At 40.5% G+C, this 16,114-nt stretch overlaps 1 protein-coding gene across 1 annotated transcript in view; it reads right to left on the bottom strand.

Moving 5' to 3' along the window:
• LOC135717613 (transcription factor GATA-3-like) overlaps positions 1-16,114 on the bottom strand; it is a 645,192-nt gene that overhangs the window by 133,689 nt on the left and 495,389 nt on the right. The window lies entirely within an intron of this gene.

Raw genomic sequence — 16,114 nt, 5'->3', positions numbered from 1 at the left:
AGCCTTCTTTGGAATTTGTTGGGACGCCTCACTTTTTGGTGTAACGTGGTAACGTAGGTTCTCCTGGCCGTCTCGAGATGCAGTTGGAAAATGTTTAAGTTCATAGTCTCAACTGCATCCATCATCTTGTGGTAGTACTGTATCTGTATGTTCGACGGAAATATGTCACTGCTTCTATCATGTGGTAGACTAAATCATATAACAGCTACTTCTTAGAGTGAGGTTCTTATGTTAAACTAGCGTCCTGTTCTGGTGCCTCTACTGGCGCTGCGGAACCGTGTCCGTCCTCCACGGTTAAAGGGCTGAATCTAGCTGAATTTGACCTAAGTACATCGCTTGTTTTGTTGCCCTTCTTTTGTAGCTCTTTCTGGACCTCCTGCCGGACCTTATTGATTTCTGCTTGTGAAAGCTTGTGGTTGCTGACAATTGAACTCCTCCTCCTGCGGACCTTACGTTCATCACCATACAGTGAATAAAATATGTATTACCGTTACATTTACACTGTTCAGCAAATACAAATTATTCCAGAACCCACCTGTGATCAAGAATTTGTCATAACGGAAACTGTTCCAGCCGATCGTGGGTTGTCCAGTGTCATTCTTTTGAGTGTATAGGAAAAAAAGTGTCGCATCGTGAGACCTCAACTCGCGGCTTTCCATGGGAAATGCAGCACCAGCAGATCGTGCAAATTGTTACTCCTTTCTAACAATTATAATTTATGCACTCTCAACAGCTATTAGCGGAATCATGATGTGTTTATTCAAACAGAATTTGCATTGGATCACTCTAACTGCTCTCCAGTCCCCTGTCCCCGGCGACCATTCCGTTGCCACAGATCAGCCATGAGATCGTGTCACGTAATTTATCGTGGTGCTGATTTAATCGGACTATAATAGTTGAATTAAAGTATTATCCGAAGTTCGGTGCTCGACGTGGTGATATACCGGCACAGAGCACGAGATACCCCGTGGGTCACGCTGATCGCCGTTGTGTATAAAACTGCTATATCATCTGATCGGTGGAGATTGCAAATGCGCGCGCGCTCGCGACCTCAGCGATGATGACGTCTACCGACTCTCCGGTTCACTAGACACTAGGTCCCAGCACAAATACGACGACGACGACGACGACAAGTGATGACGAGCTACGGACTATGTATGAGTTCAGCTTCAGCAGACGGACGGGGGCTGGGTTTCGATGCCAACGTAAACATGGAAGTCTGCTAAACCGGTTTACTGCAGCAGCAAGCACCTGATGTGCAGTAGTGGCTCAACAAAATATGCACCGACTGAGCGCGCTCAATCGGTCAGAGGCCGATCGATAATAATCGATATCGCTAGATTGATATTGACTCGTGGATTGAAGCTAGGAGGTACATAAATTGATTTCCTCCAGCCTCCACCCGTACTCGAATTGGCAGGTCCAGTCAACTAGAAAAGTGATAATTGACAGCATTTCTTGCAAATCTTGTCACAAATTCTGATTAAGTCCATTGAACGACTTGTTCGACGTCTCGATTTCCACGTCGCTGCATCCACTGGTCCACGCGATCATGCTTATGTAGATTTCTACTGCGAAAAGCCACGGCGAAGAGGACAGTTTAATAATTAATTAATTTTGGGACATAAAACCAAACCAAACAGAACGTTAATGAAAACGGAGCCTCGGCTCGGGAATGCAAACGCGGTGACACCAAGTCCAACAAATTGAAAAAGTGTTCTTTTCTCTTCTAGTCGCGCCCGTTGGATTTCCAGTGAAATCGAAACGCGATACATTCCAATTAGCATTTTATTTTCTCAGGTTCATTTTGGCCCGTAGCATTTTTGGCCACAGCAGTCCGTCGGTAGTGTGGTTTGCTGGGTTAGAGATGTCCCCACGGTGAAAGGGTGGAGGAGCAGGGGGAAGAAGAGGCCACGATGCAAAACAAGCAAAGACAAAATCATCAGCACTTCTGGCAATAAAGACAATAAATTAGAGCCTCCAAAATGCTAAACCAAAACATATACGATGACACGGCCGCAGAGATACTTTGGAGGGACACGAGGAAGGTTGTAGCACTCGTGTGCTTAGGATGCGGGAAAGGGGGGCAAGTATTCTTTTTATTGTTTTACTTAAAATGTGATATTAATTTGATTCTGTTAGTACAGTTGCTAGTGATTTAAGCAACAAGTCCATACATTTAGTGTTTTCAAAATTTAACCGTGCCAAAATCTAATGGTTTTATTTTTAGATTTATTTTCTGATTTCGTTGATTTTGATCCGGTTTCATACTTTTGTTGTTAAAATCAATCCGTGTTAACATCGAACTGATACTGTAACTTGTACTTCAATCTAAATATAATTTGATTAATTTCCGTGTATCATTATTTTGACGTACACTACGCCTTTGTCGAAGGCATCTGTGGTGTACCATTTCACTGACGCAGCGTCACGAAATCATGTAAGATTTTAAAAGCGAATAGCTTGGCCATTCATGGTTGGATTTACAATGTGGATGGTGAATTTGAATGAAATTTGTTGTAAGATTTGTTTGACATTAATATTTTAATTCGTTTTAAATAGTAAACTAGAGCAGTTCCACCCTAAGTGACAAATTGATCTGATTCGACCTTGTCCAATTTGCATGGAATTTTTCATAATTGTTTGTTATAGTCAATCATTCACATTGAATCTAAAATTCGGATATTTTGAATATCGCTAAAAACTTCTAAATGGCTTAGGGGAATGTTGTCAACAGTGAAACAGTGGTTTTCGACAATTTTCAATTTTTTCCTATGCAAGCTACAAAAAAACCCTCGACTTCATTCAAGGTAGCTTAAAATATAGATTCAGGTGGATTAGTTGTAATCTAATTTAGCTACAACCAGAAATGTAAGAGACATTTTTTGTCTCCTTATTCTCCACTAGGCATGAATAGTGAGACACATGTTTTAATATGTTTGAATTCAAACAATTATTGTTCAACTACACCTTAAATTATGTTTAAAAGGTCGTGCGGTTTATCGAGTATGGAAACGATCAAAAATTACGTCCACCTTTAAGGGGGAAGGAGGATGGCTTGGAAACCGTGACGATTCATACAAACAATGTTTATAGAGCATACAAAATAACGTGACAATGGGTGAAGGGGGGCTTGAAAATGTACCATTTGCGTAAATTTATTCAGATTTAATATGCGTTTTTTGTTGAGATTGAAATTAAATTGATTGCAACTAAATTTTGTCTGACCCTGCCTAGAATTATTTTTGTTAAATTATACAATAAAAAGTTTGGTAATATATTTTTGTCAAACTACTGTCAAGATTCCTATAGTGCGGTTAATAGGGGGACCGCCCTGTGGGAACCGGCATTAACGAATACACGTTGCATATAAGATTAAAACTAATTCAAGCGTGATTATTCAAATTGACGTATATGATTTTGTAAGCAATCACTTCAATCTACGATTTGTGACAACTGCTAGCTCACTCACAGAAACTAACAACACCAGCTAGTAGGGGAAAGATTCCCTACCTAATGATGGTGTTTGTTTGCGTGGGTGAGTTAGCAGTTAAGACAAACCGTCGATTGAAGTGATTGTTTACAAAAGCAGATACGTCGATTTGAATAGTTACGCTTGAATTCGGGACGAACACTTATTTATTTATTTATGTTATGGTCAACAGGTAAAATATTCACCCCAATGGGAAACATTGAAGTGAAATACATTGTAGTCTCTGTTAAAGATGCATCCTCCGTCCATCCTCCGCAGGGGCTCATTCCATCCATAGTTGGTTCGGGAGAGGCGGTGGTTCAGGAAAGCATGCGATTGTAGATTACGGCGGAGGGTATTGATGTCGATACTACTCAGCAGTGTAGAACAATCAACATTTCCCTGAAGAAAATCACCGACGAAGCTCGCCATTGCTACGTTACGTCTCGCATCTAAAAGCTTTAAGTTGATAAGCATACAACGGCTTTCGTAGCTAGGCTGATTTGTAGGGTCATACCAGCGAAAATGCATTAAAGCATATCGGATGAACTTCCGTTGAATAGCTTCAATAATCATGGTTTCATTTTGGTACTATGGAGACCACACGACCGTCCAATACTCCAAAATAGGTCGCACCAACGAACAGTATAATGCTTTTAGGCACTATACATCTTTGAATTTTTTGGCGAAGCGGAACATGAACCCAAGTTGTGAGGAAGCTTTGGATACTACGTATGCAACATGATCCTTGAAGCTGAGCTTGGAGTCGATCAGTATTCCCCGATCCTTGATAGTCGATTCACGTTTAGAAGTTATGCCCGCCAGGGTGTAGTCATGGTGAAGAAGCGAACGCTTGCGGCCAAAGGAAATTACAGAGCAATTCGAGCCATTCAGTGACATGTGATAAATACGACACCACTCAGCGAAGACTTCCAGTTGTTGCTGCAAGAAAATGGCATCACTAGGTTCTTTTATCATGAAGTAGAGTTACAGGTCGTCCGCACACGATAGTTTAAGGCATTCCAGGATGGTATTGACGTCATTGATGTATAGCAGATACAGAAATGGCCCAAGATGGCTACCTTGGGAAACGCCGGATGTCACGGGGAAGGATGATGAAACATAGTGTCCAATCTTGACAGACATGTTTCGACCAGGCATGTAGGTGTAGAGCCAAGTAAGCAGGCCATCGTTAACACCTATCCTATCGTAGTAAGCCATGTCATGGTTCATTTTGCCAAATGCTGCGGAGCGGTCTATGTGGATGGCATCTACTTGATGGCCACGTTCTACTTCACGAATGATGAACGAAGTGAACGTAACTAAATTGGTCGTCGTGGAACGCTTAGGTATGAAGCCATGCTGATCCGTCGATATACAGTGCGTAAAAATTTGAACCATTTTTCAAGTATAATCAACTCAAAAACTTTGGAGGTAGCACTTAACGAAGCTATTGCACTGTAGTTTGAAACAGTCCTTTTGAAACCTTTCTTGTGGATTGGGAACACGAAAGACTCTTTCCAGCAAGCTGGAAAAACCCCAGACATCAAGGAGAGATTGAAAACGTTGGCTATCCGGCAATACCGGAGGCTTATTTCTAAAACCGGTTTTCCGGTATTGAGAAATCTAATACCTGTAAAACCGGTAAAACTGGTATTAGGAGGAACTAGAAAAAAAACACTGCATAATTTTAAGAAAATGTGTTTATTGGTAAATGATTCAGCTAGAAATGCGCTCATCAAAGCTAGGCTTGTACGTTAAAGTAAAATTTAAGAATGCGTATTATCTTTCAAACGAGAACGGATCTTACTGATGAAATAAGTAGGACATTTCAATATGAAAGGTATCGTGAATCAGCTTCATATATTTGCCTTTCAAATCCTCAGCATCGTAGTAGGCAAACTCTTGTTTAATAACTTTGACGTTGACGGTGAGCTAGTTCTGGAAGCTGCAAACCTTGACTGCTGCAACCGTCTTTCAAATTTTTCCTTCACGGTCAAACCATCGTTCTCTACATCAGCTGTATCATCCTGTCGATTCAGCTCCTCTCTTCGCTCGGTTTATGCTGTAGGGTAGAGAACTACTTCGGCCTAATCGCCCATTTTGGGTCTATCGAGCAGAACACTTCAAATAAATCCATGATGTCAGTGTTAACATATCAATTATGCGTATGGTAAGATACTTTAGTTAATAAGCTGCCGAACGAAGTCAATGAGAACGCGTGATATGAAGGTTTGCACCCATTATTCTCAAAAACAAAAGAAGCGGTCGGACCGAATCAATTTTTATCTTCATCTGATAGGCCGAAGTGAATTCATTGGCGTTTCAATGTGTTAGGCAGAGTTTAGAATCCGTAGGCCGAGTTTGGCGTCAAGAAGCAATGTTAGACTTTTGACAATATCTCAACTATTGGTTTCTCTTTATCAATTATTACAGTATGTACGGAAAGGTAAATGAATTTCGAAGCCATCAGTAATAATAACGTTCCGTTTGGTGCTTAACTGCGCTAGACTAAGAAAGACTAAGTGCGGGTTATGCTTAATAGGCCGGAAATGGGGTAGTTAACCCTATTCCGATGTCTTCCAAATCAGTCAAACGACGAAGAATTTCTAGCGAATGCTTTATCGAAGTAGACCACGATGTCTTGAAGAATACTCCAAAGTACAGAGTCTAATATAAGAGAGCAGCGGATTCAAAACAAATTTCCTTGGCAACCTATGCCTTCTAGCAACACTGCCTATGCAATCAAGATTGGCGCTGCTTGATTGGCACTGGCTTTGACAGATCGTTTGGCTCAAAACCAGCCAGTCCGCTCCTCTCTTATACTAAACCCTCTCTACTCCAAAGTCATTTGTCATTTGTTTTTTTGTTTTTTTAAATTACAAACATTCATTTATTTATATTTCAGTCACTAAACAAGTAAAAACAATGAAATATGCTGGAAAAATCCAATAAAAATTTCGAAAAAAACCGGTTTTTTATCGTACAAAAACCGGTATTTCGGTACTGTAAAATAGCACGGTAATACCGGTAAAATCGGTTAATCAACCCAAGCTAGAGGTGTCGCGAGAGCAGTCAGGCTGCGTTTGTATTGTAGGGTAATTTGAAGAGAAAACATCCTGGTGTCTTGAGAAAAGTTATTAACAAGATGTTTAATCCATCTCCGGAATGTCCGGATGTCCTCCGGAAGATCGGAACATCCGCAAAAGTGGTCAATTCATGAAACTGATTCTAGAGCTACGTGGATTTTTCGAACCCACTCATTGATGTCTTATCAGAATTAATTCGAAGTTGTGACCGGAATATGGACTCTTGAGATTACGGGATGGACCACCGGAAGATCCGGAACACCCGTAAAAGTGGTCAATTCATGAAACTGATCCTAGAGCCCCGTGGTTTTTTTTAAACCACTCATTAACGTTTTATCAGAATTAATTCGGTGTTTTGATCGGAATATTGACCCTGGGGACCATATAATGGTCGACCGAAAGATCCGGAACATCCGTAAAAGTGTAAAATTGACTAAAATGATCCTGTAGCTCCGTGGTTTTTTTTCGTAACCACTCATAGACGTCTAATCAGCATGAATTCGGAGTTGTGACTGGAATATGAACCCTGGAGACCACGGGATGGTTCACCGGTAGATCTGGAGCACCTTTTAAAGTGGTCAAGTCTTGCAACTGATCCTAGAGCCCTGTGTTTTTTTAAACCACTCAGTAACGTTTAATCAGAATAAATTCCAAGTTGTGATCGGAATATGGACCCTGAGGACCACATAATGGTTGACCAAAAGATCCGGAACTTCGGTAAAAGTGGTCAATTCATGAAACTGATTCTATAGCTCCGCGAAATTTTTAAAACCACTCATAGACGTCTTATCAGAATGAATTCCAAGTTGTGATCGGAATATGAACCCTGGGGACCACAGGATGGTTCACTGGTGAATTCGTAACATCCGTAAAAGTGGTCAAATCATGAAACTGATCCTAGAGCTCCGTGTTTTTTTTCACTCATTAACGTTTTATCACAATGAATTCGAAATTTGTGACCGAAATATGATCCCTGAGGACTACGGGATGGTAAACCGGTAGATCCGGAACATCCGTAAAAGTGATCAATTTAAGAAACTGATGATTGAGATCCGTGGTTTTTCCAAAACCATTCATCTACGTTTTTTCAGAATGAATTCAAAGTTGTGATCGAATCAACCGGAATAGATCCCAAACATCCGTTTAAGTGATCAATTTATCAAACAGATCCTAGCGCTCCTCGTTTTTTTAAAACCACTCATAAAAGTTCTACCATAATGAATTCAAGATTGTGATTGGAATGTGGACGCTGTGGACTATGAGCTGGTCCTCTAGAAGATTCAGAACATCCATGAAAGTGGTAAATTCTTGAAACTAACAGTATACCTCCGTGTTTTTTTTTTTAAAACACTCATAGACGTCTTATCAGTATTGATTTAAAGTTATGACCGAAATTTAGTTACTGGAAACCACAGGGTAGTCCACTTAATCATCCGAAACATCCTTAAAAGTGGTCAATTCGTGAAACTGATCCTAGAGCTCAATGATTTTTGGATATGATAAAACACATATCCAAAAATCACGGAGCTCTAGGATCAGGGAGAGAAGGGTACTTCTCCAATCAAAATATGTTTAAATATTGGGTATTTTGTTTTTAGGTAACACTTACTAATTTGTAAAGTAAAAATTGTAACCATTTAGCAAGATGGATTAATAATCTAGAAACGAGTAACCCAATTTTTAAATTTTATATAGAGAAGTACCCCCAACAAACAATTTGAGCTGAATAATGGCTGAATTAGCTGATGAAGCATATTTTTGCCAGAGTAAGCTCTTATTCTGCATGCAATGTTTGTTAGGCTTCCGCTTCAAAATGTGTGCCTTCGAATAGGTTTTTTTTTTGTTGTGGTAACTCTAACACTTTTGCGTCATTCGTGACTTGTCCGGGGCTGAGATATGAATTAGTAACTTTGACGTGAAAGGTATGGATGTTAACTACTACGCCGGGAACGGTGCCCTTATCACATTCCATAAGGGTAGCGTAATACAGAAAGAGAAATCGTAACAAATTCTCGCTATTATACCAGTTGTCTCTGACTTGAGTTGGGAGTTATTCAGCTCAGAGATACCAGGTGTATTTAGAAAAAAAAACTTCAACTAAGTTTAAAACTAAGTCTTTCCAACAGTTCAAGGACCGTCTTAGAAGTCAGTGGTGATTCGTAAAATTTGAAAGAACTTCTTAGAAGCAAAGAGTGTAACGCGACAGCCCGTCGAGCTTCCCCTTTTAAAGAAGGATGGCTTAAGCGCCACTCCTAAAGGAGACCATCCAACAGTTGGTAGCTTGCCCGGCTTTGAGACCTTCCTAGGGAGAGGATCAAGTTTCCCGAATTTCGGGTAGGAAGCTGACTGGCTGACTAACACGCGTTCGGCGTACTTCACGTAAGACGCGCAAGATATCCCTAATTCCTATAAGACTTACGCAAATCAAACTCCGACAATCGGCCAAAGACTAAGAACACGTGAACGGGGGTTATCATCACCGGCCTAGCCCTAATCGTCCCCGTTTGTACTGAAACGCTTCCAATTCCAGAGTTGCCAGAAAATTAGTCAGATTCGGGCTGACTACCCAATAAACATCAAATTCCAAAAACTACAAAACGAACGCGAAGTAACATGAAACCTCAAAAGACATTAACCAAACTATCTCTCATTGGTACACAACAGAAAACATTCAGTGTAAGGTAAACTGATTTATTCCAAGCGGGATCAACATTTGTACAGCTCTATTCTACCATAAAGCTCAAAGCACAGAAATTCAAACGTTTACAAAGACTTTATTTCTCGTAGCTTTGTTCCCCTTTTCGTTGCCTAGGCCTAGTTGTTTGTCATCCTTTCCCCTTACGTACTACCTATCTTTCCTAGCGTGTGCGATTATTGTATCTGTCCCATGTACTCCTCCTGTGTGCACTCTGCGGTAACTCAGCGATCGATTGCTTCAATGGTCGTCTTCACATTTCTTTAATTGGTTATTCTAAGGGCTACTCCCGTTCATTGACGGCTTACGGGATAGCTGTATTTGAGTGTGTCTCAAACGAGTCACATGGCCATGGACGACACAAACAAACATGCATGCATTTTCTACTCACGACCTAGGTTTTACGTGATGTCCTTTGGTGGGGAGACTGGCGGCGGTACCGAAGCTGCTTGGTGCACTACTCCGGCCCAGAAACGATCGCGGATGCGACAATGGCTGATGATGTGTCTCCCTCACCGATTCGCGGGCTTACGCGACAGCGTGGTACAAGCGGTCGTGTGTACGTTGGCTGAACGTACTCTCCTCGACGAAGGGCCTGCCTGCCCAGGGTACGACTTGACGATGTACCCAGGGAATCTTTGCAACGGATTGGTGGGGTCAAAGAGTGGTTCCAACGAAATGGTGGTGTGTCGGCAAACGACCTGTGCTGCCACGAATCTATGGATATAACGACGCATATTTCCTCTTAGTTTACGCACCATCTACAAACTTTGCACTTTACCGTTTTCTCTAAGACACACGCTAACCACTAACCACCAAATAGCTAATATAGCTTCGCTCACTACTGTTAACTAGGGGAAGGAAAATCTAGTATAAATTAACACGTTATCGAGACCACATGTTACAATTCACCTTTTTACACACACCACGGCACGGATCAAAAACTGACCACTCTTGCCTCTTCCACGTATCAGTACAAAGTGGACGAGTTAGGGCTAAGTGTGTCCTCAGATACCACGCTTGGTGACCTTTGTCCCCGGTAATCGTGATTTCAGACGAAGGCCAAAATCACGAAACCGATTCTCAAAATTGAGCTTGCGACAATTCCTATAGAAATAGGGACATCTCATTCCACCGAACGAATATTAATCGTCCAGCCACATTCCTCTCCCGAGTTCGGGAAAGTGCAAAGCCGAACAGGAAAGGTCAATGCATTCCTAATTGTTTTAGGCGCAGGTCGATGCACGCGAATCGACGCGGTAATGTGAACAAGAAGCCACGCTCAACAGGCCATCGGGACATGTGCTTTGCGCTTGTAGCTAACGTGTACGGGAACTCATTTGAACAGTTTTATGGCTAGGGTAACTCTTTTACCCATTCTAATAATGGGTGTTCCTTAGCGGTGAACACATTTAAGATATATTTGAAAAAAAGATATTTCATATTTTAATTAATAAATAACATATAACAGAATAAATAATTTATAGAAAGCATAACTATGATTGTAGTTTGTAAATGTTCATTGCTAATGTGCTAATCATAAAGCGTACTTGCTACAAGAGAACGTTGTAAAATTTTAAACAACTTCATAAATCTTCAAGAAACATCGTGAAACTTTCGAAAACTTCATAGACATTGAATTGTATGGGAATTCTGTAGACTTTCTAAAAGTGCAACACATTTTAAAGAAGTAGCCAGTAATGCCAAAGCCAACTTTGTAAAAGCTTATCAAGCTTTGTACAACTTCAGAAAACTTTGTAAAACTTCAGCAAAGTGTGAAGATTTTCAAAGATTTCTCATGAAACATTGTTGAAAATTAGTGAATTTTGTATAAATTCGAAGTACTTCATTGAAGCTCACGGATGTTTCTATAACTTCATGAGACTTTTTATATCTTCAGGGACTTTCTTGATGTTTTGGGACACTTGTTGCTTCAGGGCACTTCATTACCATTTAAAATAGTTGGACTTAAAATAAATCAGACAATTCTGTAGTAATTCAGAAATCTTTGTAGAACTTCAGGGTACTTCGCAGAATAATAACGACATTCTTAGAAGTTGAGGAAATTTAGGAGAGGTGCAGCGAACTTCATAGAAATACTGAGAACTTTATAGAAATCAAGCGAATTTTGTAGAAGTAAAGATATGGAAGCTTTGTAGATGTTCAATTTACATTGGAGAAATTATTCCGACCCTTATAAATTTTGGAGTGGCTCCTAATTTTTTCAAAAATATTACGTTTTCAATAATGGAGGTTCATGGCTATCTATGAAGTAAAACTAAAAAACTTAATATTTTGAATGTGTAGCTCAGAAACGAAAAAATATGCATGGTTGATTTTTTTATTTGTTAAGTGAAAAAATCTACATTTTCATGCAATAGTGCCTTTGGTTCCGAGACTACAAAAATCATGCAAATCGATTATATCCAATGTTTCATATTCATATCCATATTCATATTTTCAAAAAAAAAATTATTCAATAATCTTTCATTTGTTATTTTGAGTGGCTCATTAGTAATGATATAAATATAATAAAAAGGGTGCTTTTCGGACCACCCTAACACGGAAGAGCCACCCTAATGGTGAAATAAAAGAGTACTGATCTAATATTTTTCGATTAGAAACCAAATTACCAATCGTTACGAAATTCTCAGGTCTGCTCTAACTTTTTTCAATGGAATTACTGTATAGACACTGTACGGTCATCTATGGGTAATTTTCTTGTCCCAAAATATTTTTAAAGAATAAATATGAAAACTAAAATTACTCACGACATGAATCATTTTTATGAAAACTTTACAAAAACTCGACTTAATCCACCTATGGTGAGATCTGTTCCTTCTTACTAATATGAATTCCGACAAAATGCTCATATGATGTGATATAATTAAAAAATTCTCTTGTGACATGAGGTATCGCATGTTGAATTTTGACCCTGGAAGTATCCCGAACATACCCGGATGTAGCCAAAGTGATCCTCGGCACTTCAAATTACTTCCTTCGAACTGGTTTTTGAATTCTCATGTGATTTAAGGTATCGCATGTAGGAATTTGACTCTGATTAGAAATTGGCTTTTGAATTCTCATGTGATTTGAGATGTTACATGTGTAACCGTTTGGGTACTTTTCCCTATAAAGAGCTAAGACTCAACCGAACGATACAGCAATCCACTAGTATACTGCTGTTCGGTGCGTTCAAGTCTGAGAACCATGAGGGTTTATAATCAGTAATGGTTTATTTAATATTTGTTTAGAATTAATGATACTATTATTCAAATTGTTTCTAGAACAGAATGGTGAATGCATAGTAAAGCACTAATTGCTCATTCATATACATAAAACAGATAGGAATTCGGGAACTGAATAACATGAACTCCAGTATGAACGGCCGAATTAAATACAGAAACACACCAACTGTTGTACACCTACACTTAGCATACAGAAAGCAACACCCACCACCTGGATCATGAAGGAGAAGGGAAATTTTGAATGGGACTAATGGATCAAAAAGGAAAGGTCATCTTGGAAAAAGGGAAATGTATGGTCTGCTACTGGTCCAAAGAAAAGCACTAGTTCGTTTCCACGCCAACCTTTGATATATAAATGCATAATTCACATAATATGCTAAATAGTGTACAGACGGATACTGGTTGAAAAATGAAGATAACTAATCGTTTAGTACCATAGAATCAGGTAAGAAAATATAAAACGAACTGCGGTAGCGTTTACTGACAATGCACATCAAAAATCGACTACATACATCCGAACATATGTTTATCTCAAATCGACTGAAGACATTCCACGCAACTACCATAAACCGGACTAGTTCATATTGATCTTCGTCAAGCTTCGTCTACAATTCGGACTTCTACATCAACACATGTCAAGCAGCCTTCAGGTTATTTTGGCTAAACTTGGTGAGTTCGTTCCATTTTGTAATTTTTTATCTTTTCAAACCAGTTACGTTGGGAGATCACCTTTTTGTGGTGCGTTACTGGTATAAGATCTACTGCCGAACCCTAGTCGTGACAACTTCAAACTAGGGAATCAGGATTTTCCAGTAATTCTTCTTTCCTTTATTTAACGTCGGTCTTTGTTCCGCAATCTAGTGCCAATCACAGACGGACATCGATTGCCATCCATTGACGACAATCGAATGTGTAGGAAGGCAGCTTCCACACCTGCGTAGGATATCGCACCCATTCACAACACACATGGGCCGGGACCAACGGATGTACTTCCCTTCCGAAGGAAGACGTGACCAGAGATTTTTATGCCTCAGAAAAATCCCACCGACCTCGGCTGGGATTGAACCCAGACCCATTGGGGTGTTAGAAAGCAGTCACGCTTACCACTACACCACTGGAGCTAAGGATTTTCCAGTAATTAAAGGATTGATTTTAGATGAATTAGATTAGATTATTGGAATTTTAGCTAAAATTTAATCGAAGGGAGATTTTATGCGATAGTTAAAATTCAGATGTGGTTTCTATGTAGGTTAAAACCAAAATTGTTACTTGGGCTGAATGGTGAGGTGGGTCTGTCTGGTTAGTTTGTAGGTTCTATCAAAATTCTAGGGTCTGGTAAATAGGATCCTGTATGAAGGGATGGAGATCACGGCAGTCCTACCAGGGTCATCTTCCTGGGAATTTCGGACACTGCCGGGGATATCAAGGAGAAAACGTGTCCCATGGTATTGTGGAAAGAAGCAACGGTGTGTGAAACATCGCAAATCCTCTCTTAAAACGATTCGTCGACGGCTATTTTGTGCAATGCGCTTGTGGGTCCGGTTTGCAACTAGGATGCTCGATACTCCGTTGTTTCTCACCCAAGTAATATTGCAAGTTTTGTTGGGGTTTTAAAGCATTCTTCAAGTCAAAATCATGGTCTTAAGAACCCTCACTTAACCAAAATTGTTACTTGGGCAGCCCCTCCTTCATCTTTCGAATGAAAAGAGATCACCTGTGGATTCAGTCCGATGTTTATAAACCCCATGTCGTCCTTGAAATCTAGCGCTTGAAGTCTTGAGCATGGACCAGTATGGCTACCGATACTCCTCGTTTAAGTTCACTTCGCAGTGGAAGGGGATCTAACTAAAGGATCCAGGAGTGCTTGGCTACATCGGTTCCAAGTACTAATATCACGTTGACTGCATCAGTAAAAATGGTTACTGACTTTCTGAAGAATTCCAATTTTGGCTCTTCCTTGGTTTCACGATCCATCTGAGAAGCGCATTTGGTGGTAGCTGATTTTTAGCTTTTCAAAAATTAAGTATAAAATTACCGCACAGAGAAGGCATCCCAAATAACAATTCTGGTTTTATAAGATTTCTTTAGACCATGATTTAGACTTGTATAATGCTTGCAATGATGATTTTGTCTGTATGAAGTTGATAACTCATGGCTCCGTAAAGCTCTCGCGATTCAATCCAAAACAATAAGCTAATTAGTAGAAAACCAGAGCTGAACTTTGCACACCACTGGATTCCATACACACACGCACGCACCCAGTAGAGTTCCAGCAAAGGTCGCATCGTCCCCGGTTCCTTCTTCATCCCCATCTCAATCGCTCGATCCGAACTCGGCTGGAGATGATAATATAGTTGTCAGCATGTCTCTTCTACTGGGCTCAAGGTTGCGCGTGAATATATGCGCTCTCTGGGTTGGTGAAAATTTATAGTTGCACTCCGGTCGTAATCACTGTGACCAATCGCGCGCTTCACCGCCGCGGCCGGTCCTGCAGTGGAGTGTGTGTTTGTCTCTTCCTACTAGGTATGGGTCATCGGAGGTTTTATGTTTTCGGTGGAAATTTATGTTTCTCGCACGTCTCGCGACCAGAGTTTCGCGGCGTTCCAATGTCGCGCGCGTATTGACCGGATAATTGATTAGTTTTATCAGCTCGGCCAGGATCCAGAAGAATGTCCCTAAAGGTAAACATTCTCAGGCGACACAGTGAGGATAGCAGAAGACTTGTTTCCCAACAACTTGTTGCTTCAATTGTGCACCTCGGGTCGAAAATTGGGTGCCGAGAAAAGTTTCCTTCGCACATTCCAAAACATTCAAGAACTTTAAAAAAAAACTTTGATAATATTTTATCAAAGCCTGACCGTAACATATATTTAACACCGCATTCATTACCGATTCCATAGCTCGGAGCTTCCAAGCAAACGCACCATCACGTCAGAGTTGCTTTCGCACATGGGTGTGAAGAAAATCACAGCCACGAAACTCCTGCGCAGAAGCACCACTCGTAGCCCCAAACGTGTGCCGAAATACAAAACGAAGTATCCCAGAAACATCAGAGACAGAACCAGAAGGGGGAGTCACTCCAACGCACATAAATCAGTGCCAATTGCTGTGTTTCTGGTCAGTGGTGTTGTTGCTGTTGCTGCCGGAGAGATGATTTGGTGCTATTTCTGCGATTTGGGAGGGGGAGTTCAAGACTGAAAGAGAAAGAGAGAGAGAGAGAGTGTGCAAGAGCAAAATGGAGAAAGACCCTGCAGCAATGAACGAAAGAATGGAAGAAACTGTAAGACACTAGGGAGATGTAAGTGGTCCAGTCGGTGGAGTCGGAGATTCGAAGTGAAATTAGAAGTGAGAAATGGGAATGTGCACGCACAGCTTGAGGAGGGGGCGAAGCAACATGATGATGGATTGGTGCTGGTGAATGGTAGAAGCTTTTGTGAGATTCGATTTGGAGGTTGGGGCCGTCGATTATTGATTTTTGTGTTGCTTACTACTATGAGAGAAGCGTATGCTGGCGTAGTAGCGTTTTAAACGAGCTTTAGCTGTAAATGTCTAGTTTTGGATTTTTGTGAGGTTTGTAAATTACACCAAGACAAGCAGCATTGGGGACGTT

The sequence above is a fragment of the Ochlerotatus camptorhynchus genome, unplaced genomic scaffold (assembly GCF_037179485.1).
Source record: "Ochlerotatus camptorhynchus isolate MF236.1 unplaced genomic scaffold, CSIRO-AGI_Acam_v1.1 ptg000062l, whole genome shotgun sequence".
Lineage (NCBI taxonomy): Eukaryota > Metazoa > Arthropoda > Insecta > Diptera > Culicidae > Ochlerotatus > Ochlerotatus camptorhynchus.
Note: the sequence above shows the minus strand (reverse complement) of the source record. Positions and strands in the feature narration are given on the sequence as shown.